Source organism: Paramisgurnus dabryanus, chromosome 12 (assembly GCF_030506205.2).
Source record: "Paramisgurnus dabryanus chromosome 12, PD_genome_1.1, whole genome shotgun sequence".
Classification (NCBI taxonomy): domain Eukaryota; kingdom Metazoa; phylum Chordata; class Actinopteri; order Cypriniformes; family Cobitidae; genus Paramisgurnus; species Paramisgurnus dabryanus.
Window position 1 is genome coordinate 19026340 of NC_133348.1, and position 7540 is coordinate 19033879.

The 7540-nt window shown below is 37.3% G+C and overlaps 1 protein-coding gene across 5 annotated transcripts in view; it reads left to right on the forward strand.

Annotated features, from left to right (window-relative positions):
• Positions 1-934: 934 nt before the first annotated feature.
• The window catches only part of cracd (capping protein inhibiting regulator of actin dynamics), a 31383-nt gene continuing 24777 nt past the window's right edge, over positions 935-7540 (forward strand). For 3 of the 5 annotated variants that reach the window (XM_065257046.2, XM_065257043.2, XM_065257047.2), the window contains exon 1: positions 941-1101. The gene's annotated coding sequence lies outside the window, so the exon portion shown is untranslated. Of the gene's footprint in view, positions 1102-7540 lie in introns of all 5 variants that reach the window. The other 2 variants (XM_073811426.1, XM_065257045.2) reach the window with 2 other exon arrangements.

A 7540-nucleotide genomic window follows, 5' to 3' on the forward strand; every position in this document is an offset into this window, starting at 1 on the left:
ACAAGAGCTAGTCCATCCTCAAAACTTTGCAGTATGCTACCAAACTAGATTCGTAACTATTTTGTGATATAATTGCTGCTGTTAAATGTAATTTTAATACTTAAAATTGATAAATAATATATAGGCTTTTTCACAAATAAAATCAAATGCAGTATATATGTTTTTAACGGATGAACACGACAGGCGTTGTTATAAAAACGAGCACTTGAGGGCGCTTTGGAGGCGCATTTGGAAGCTGATGTGCTTTTGTTCCTAGTTTTGTCTTATCTGATTTTGCAGATAATTTGTTTAATCAATACATACTAATATTGTGGTAGCATGGGGTGTTATATAAAATAACCGACAAGTATTAACTCTTAAAGGATTTTCCGATTGGTCGGTGTAGTATTGTACCGCCTCTTCCCCATCATGATTGGATGGCTTGATAAAAAGTGACTAACGTTTATAATAAATACAAATATTATGAATATCGTAAAGTTTTATGTTTTAAAATGTATAAGAACCTAAATTATTATATATATTTGTTTTGGAATATTTATATATATTTTTAAATCTATTTAGCCAATAGGGGTCCTAGGCCCCTCAAGTTAGATGGCTGTACAGGTAGGTCTTGGAATATTTCAATTACCTACATGGCAAAAAACCCCAAACTAATATACATGACCTAAACACATTCTCGAAAGTCTTCAGTTCTATAAAAAATTTACAAATCATTTTGCTGAGAAATTTGATATTGAGAAATTTGATATAGGCTACATCGCATAAGCACGTCTATTCAGTCCTAAATATTTCAGATTGTGATCTACATCTACTGCCGCATCATTAAATACAATGTTTCTTTGTTTTTAAACTGAATTAGTAGGTAAAGATGGACTGTTTTGTGTTTTAACGGCTTCTGCCACACCCTCCCGTTTCACGTGCAGCTGTGGGAAGCAGCACTGAATGCGTGCGGATCTGTGGAGAGGAGAGCGAGCACGCGCGCGCAGCATCAGCAACACACACATACACAAAGAGGTCAGCGCGCGCGTGCTGCGACTTGAATGGGAGATAACCGAGTGCCGCGAGACACAATAAAACAAGCATAGGAACTGATCGCACAAGGTAAGGGATTTGTCCAGATTATCAAACAATTGTTTAAACTGCATAGATCTGACGGTGATACTGACCTTGTCATATAGCTCATCTTCCAAAATCTACCATTCTTCACAGATGTACGCGCATGGACTGTATGTCACGAGGGGCATTTCGCGTTGAAATGCATGATAGAAAACAGTCAATGTGTTGAAAATGCCGTCGATATGTTTGCACCATATCTGTATTGATCTGTTCTGCCCCTTCACGTCTTGGCTTTTTATCGTTGTTTATGAATGACAGTCGTTTTGATTAAGTGAGGCTGTGATTTTCTGAGAGATGTTTATAATGTATTAATATTTTAATGATATCGTTTCAATCGTCGGTCATTCATAATATGCTTATAGGAGTTGGTGCAGCAATTGCTGGTGCTTTAAGCTATAAGTGTCGTTTTCTTACACACGATGCATACCTGCCACAATGCAAGCTTCTGTGGCAAAAGATGCCATCGATACAGCCTGTTATTACAAAGCACATGAATGACCAAAGATCAGACAGACGCAGATTACCGAAATCTTTGCACGACATCAGAAAACAGATGCGTCTTTTATTTACAATACAGGCGATTTTAATAGACGGCGTCTGGCCTAATTTTCATCTTGTATTATGACGTAGGAATGATGTAATGCCAAACTGTACATTAAATCTCAATCACCATTTTTTGTGCATTTGCTACCATGTTCACACTATATGAACGCACTAAGCTGATCTAGGACTCCTGCTTGTATTGGGTTGTTTATTGCGCATTAAGCACTGCTCAGACATATGCTAAAGTGATGTGAGAAAACATCAGTACCTAAGAATATGCAGAACAACCTTACACTTACTCTATAATGTTGTGATGTAATCTCACCATTCACTTCATGTAGCACATGAACCCATGGATTTTTACTAGGTACGTAGATGTGTGTAATGTTTGATCTGAATCATCACCCTGAATTGTCAGTCAGTGTGTAAAAGGAAATTATTATGGAAGTCAATTAAATGGAAAGCAGACAATATACACTGAGTTCAAATTTTAACTAAAATGGTTTTCACTTTGAATTCACAATAAGCAAGTAGACACGCCAGCTGTTTTACTGCTATTCAAGTCACATTCCATTTGAAAGCGAAACATTTCTATTTTTAAAACAGGAAATCGTCCCAGAAGTTAACTGCTGACCTCGGGCAAGGGGCAAGTTCCCCTAATAAACCCTGGAGATTTATGCGTTCTAGTTCAGGAAACCAAAGAAACTGCTCCCGAGGCTTCACTTCCCACAGTAAATAATGCATGAAAAGGCCAATTAATATTAATTCATAAAAAGTACCGCATCAATAGAAGTTGACCAGTGAAGGGGAAAGCCTCAGTGCGCTTGACCGGGGTGTCTGTGCTTTTGTTGCTGAGACAGACGATCCTACGGCATAATCCGAATAAGGTTACACATCTTTAGAGATGGGTGTGCCTTAAACACAAGGATGTTTTTTCCATAACAGTATGACCTAATTAGGCATACTGTATTAATCTCACAGACCTGTGGTATAATGTTGTCCTCTAATGTAGTATGACACAGTCGAACAATATAATATAGACTCTCCTCTATTGATCCCTTGGGTATTTTATATGGCTAGATTGCAGATATTAAAACAGAAATAGACCCTGATGATACAGTATAGACTTTAGAGAAGGTAACAGAATATGCACATTTTTATTATAAGAAAACATTTGAGATCTCTCACAAGCAGTAGCAAATCTAATTTGAAATGCTATTTTCTGGTTGTATACTTTCACGTCTTGCAATAGGACAACAATGTATGTATGGAAACAAAGCAAACATTGCCTAGATACTAAAACTGAAACCATTTCTGAGATGTACTGTAAGTCAGTTAGTCTGGACAAGTGACGATTCACATGCAGTTTTTAGGGTTATTGGTGGAGAGTCCAGTTGGTTTACTGTTCTGGTTATTGTAAAAAAGGCCATTACGTGTCCTATGTACGTTCATGTAGTGCACACGCACAAGATATTGCATAATATGCCTGTGCTTTCAATATTTAAGTTTATAAAATGGCCCATGGAATAGCAAATGCATCACTAGAAAAATCTTGCAGATCTCACTATAAAAATGTATTTTTAATAATAAATGTTAATAATTCATATGAATGGTGAAGGGTTGTTCCTTTGACTAAGTTTGTGCGATAGCACTAAAGGAGGATACATTGCGTACACAAATAGACCTTTAAAGCTCTATAAAGCTCTTTAAAGATAACACTTTACTTTAAACTACACCATAACACATCCTTCAAGGAAATCTGTAGACATTATTAGATTAAAAGAAAACATGATTTGGCAGATGTATGATAAAGTACTGAGGATGACTGCAAATGTACTTACAAGTCATTTTGCTATGTTTATAAGCCATGGGGACATAAAATTTGGCTTTAATGTGTATACGAACACACATTATGTGATATCACATTTTGGTCTCCACAATATTGGCAAAACAAGACAAAATAATACAAATCTCAAGTAGGCAAACACAGTCAAAACAGATTGCACATAACAATGTATTTAAACCTCTGCATGTGGGTATGGGAAGCTTTTGAAATTGGGTAGGCCAAATCCAGGCGGAAATCCCCAAAATAGCCTCGGCGTGTAAGAGGTTAATAATAAATGTTAATAATAATTCTAATGAATGGTGAAGGGTTGTTCCTTTGACTAAGTTGTGCGATAGTACTAAAGGAGGATGCATTGCGTACACAAACAGACCTTTAAAGCGCTTTAAAGCTCTTTAAAGATAACAATTTACTATAAACTACACCAAAACACATCCTTCAAAGACATCTGTAGACATTATTAGATTTAAAGAAAGCATGATTTGGCAGATGTATGACAAAGTACAGAGGATGACTGCAAATGCACTTTCAAAGTCGTTTTTTCATTTTGCTATGTTTATGAGCCACGAGGACATAAAATTTGGCTCTCACGTGTATACGAACACACAGTATATGTGATATCACATTTTGGTCTCCACAGGGTAGGCAAAACAGGACAGAATAATACAAATCTCAAGTAAGCAAACACAGTCAAAACAGATTGCACATAACAATGACACTGCAATATTACTGGATGAAAAGAGTGAGATGTAAATATCTTGCTTCAAGATGTGAGGAATTAGTGAGCGAATGCTGACAATGTTTCTCTGCAAAACAAAAAGCAGATTCTAGTGGTGGATAAGTGCTGAATGAGATACACATGCATTCTGTATTTACTGTTTGTGCTGAGTAATAGAAAGGGAGTGAGTGACCCGTATGTGTGTATTCGAAAGAGAAAGATAGAGTGAGTGACCGAGTATTTGAAAGAAAGAGTGAGTGACTGGGCATACATGTGTGTCTGTTAGGGAACGCACTGTAATTACATGACCTGGTTCAACCCAATTTCTCCTCTTATTTGAATCTGCATGTATATCCTGTAAGTAAAACATTTTAGCTTTAGTTGCGTCTGTCTCTCTCTCTCTCTGTGCTTACACAGCACTATAATACAATAGATGCTTCACAGCAATAATTTTAACAACCTGCTCGAATTTCAATAAAACCACAACGTCATGCTGTACAGAAAATACCTTGAAAACACAGCTTGGTGTGACTACTACTACATAACCCCACCCTATTCATTCTGCAGATGGTGTTTACCTGGCTTTAACTGTTGCAAACACTCTTTAAATGTGTCGATTAAACTTCAAACATTATAGACATCATTTTAAATGTTTTTAAATGTCCAAATTTTTTGTGATATTGTTTTCCTGCATTTGAGCACTGGGTTGACGTCTAGACTCTTTGAGTTTCTGAATGTCATGCCTGTTTAACAATGTAGTTGAACTGTAAACAGTATACACTGTAAAAGTACACAGACACTTGACATAATATCTTAGATATCCATATCAAAATAAAAATTCTGTCATCATTTACTCACCCTCATCTTGTTTTAAACCATAATAGTAACCACAAAGTTGATGGTACCCATTGACTTCCATAATATTTGTTTTCTACTGTGAAAGTCAGTGGATACCATCAGCTGTGTGGTGGTTGGTTACTAATGATGTGCAGGTTATTGAAAACAAAATAAAAAACATGTATGTTGCGTGCAATTCTCTAATGCCTACAGTATGTCAAATATTTGTGAATATATATTTTCATATTTTATTTGGTTCTTTATTAAGGTTAAAATACGTAGGCCTACATAGCAACGAAGCTTGCGCAACGCACTTGATGTCCCCAAAACTTTGGCCTCACGTCACGAATGCGACAAGCAGTTTGCACTGCCAGCCACAACAACAAAACAAAGGGATAAATAAAAGTGAAGATGAAAGACGAGGTGCGGGAGAAATTAAGGTCAGGAATTTGTGGGTAGATAATACAAACACTGCTTTGTAAATGTTGAAAATGTTTATCATTATCCTATCTTGTTCGTAATATGACCATGCTTGTTTCTATGGTTCAGAAGCGTATTTTGCCAGTTTACCGGTGATATAATCTAATGCCCATTATAAGGCCATTATGGTTTCCATAAAATAAAGCCTCTTTTTATTTACAGTACCAATGCCTAGTATGCCTATTTAATGGTTGCGGGTGCTGCGGTGCAAGCCAAATAATTTCCTAAAAGCGGGACCCGCAGGTTGGAAAAAAACAGACCCGCGCATCACTAGTGGTTACCATCATTTATCAAAATATCATCTTTTGTGTTCAACAAAATATAAAACTCATACAGGTTTAGAACAACATAAGGGTGATTTTTGGGTGAACTATCCCTTTAATTATTTACTTTCTGCATTATAGAAAATCCTCAAACCCTCAAACTGAATGACACGACCTGTACATAACACTACCGTCCCTTAAGGCAAAAACTGGCCCTTTAGTTGCAGTGGCGGCTCGTGACTGCTCTTTCGAGGGGCGTAAATTCAAAAGACGTGTTCGGGGTGTCATGTGTGTTGCTTGTGTTTTCAAAATATATGTTTGTGGCGTAATGTGAACCATGTGCATCAAGTGTTTTCTCAAAATAAGTGCCTGCTGCACACGCGTCAAAACTGTTTATGATAAAAGAGACGCTCGGGTTCACAAAATACACGCAATACACTCCCTTAACAGTAAACTCTTACGCATGAGATTATGCGAGTATCTGGCAAACGCGAGCGTCTCTTTTATCATAAACCCTTTAGACGCGTCTGCAGCAGACACTTATTTTGACAAGACACGTAATGCACACAGGTTCACTCGATGCGGCAAACACATATTTGGAAATTACAAACCACACACATGACGGGCTACATACATGTTGTGACGAACTTCGCAAAAAAAAGAAGTCACCGGCCACCACTGTTTGTTGTCCAAACTGTGTGCTGTCGGGTCAAGAATTGGATACCAATGGACTGTAACGCTATTGGGACTCTCCCTTCTATTAAACATGTTTATCTATTTCAGTAGTTTAATTCTCAACAAATATTACTGCTATACCATATAATACCATTTAAATGTCCTAAAAAGTCCTGGATTAATCTAAACCCTGTCAGGGAAACTGCCCTTTAGTGTATCAATCAAATCTGAGACGGCAAATATGGGCTCAGTAAATTTGTATTCAGCACTCTGCGGGTAGTGTGCTTTATTAGTGTAGGCTGCTTGTCTTGGCCTGTTTCGTCTACTGTTCTTGTAAGGTAATGTTTCCAGATTGAATCAGATTTCTCTATGATTTCCTTCTGTGTCTGTTCTGTGGGAGTCTTTATTAAACGCTGATGTTCCCTGCCAGCACAGTCGCTACACAGTCTTTAAAGTTTAACACATCCAAAGAACACAGTGCACTAGATATCTACTTACAATGTAGATATATTTACATTTCGCCAACACTTTTTTCTGAAATAACTTAAAATGAAATTTTTCATTTCATGCTTTTTCTGGGGAACCCATTGTCTTGGGAATTTATCAACTCAGGAACAGGGTTTAAACAATGAGTTGTGTTTTTCCATGTCACAATATAATAAGTAATGTCACATGGCGTTCATGACCTAGGTTTTTGGATAAAAAAAATAAGGCAAAATGCCACATCTAGGATGTTTACTAACATGACATTTTGAATGAAGGTAATGATAAGATCACTCCATAATAAAGTGTGTTCTGCACAGTACAGAAAGTGAACCTATTATAGTTGTGTGTAGGTCCTACGGCGTAGCCTACGCGTCTGTTTTCATTTATACTTCTGCGTTATCATCCAGGCATGTAACCCACAGTAGCAGCGCGTCAGCCAGTGGCGGCTCGTGACTGCTCATCCAAGGGGCGCAAATTTTAAGTGTTCGGAGTGTCATGTGTGTTGCTTGTGTTTTCGAAATATGTGTTTGTTGCGTCATGTGAACCATGTGCATCACGTGTTTTGTCAAAGTAAGTGCC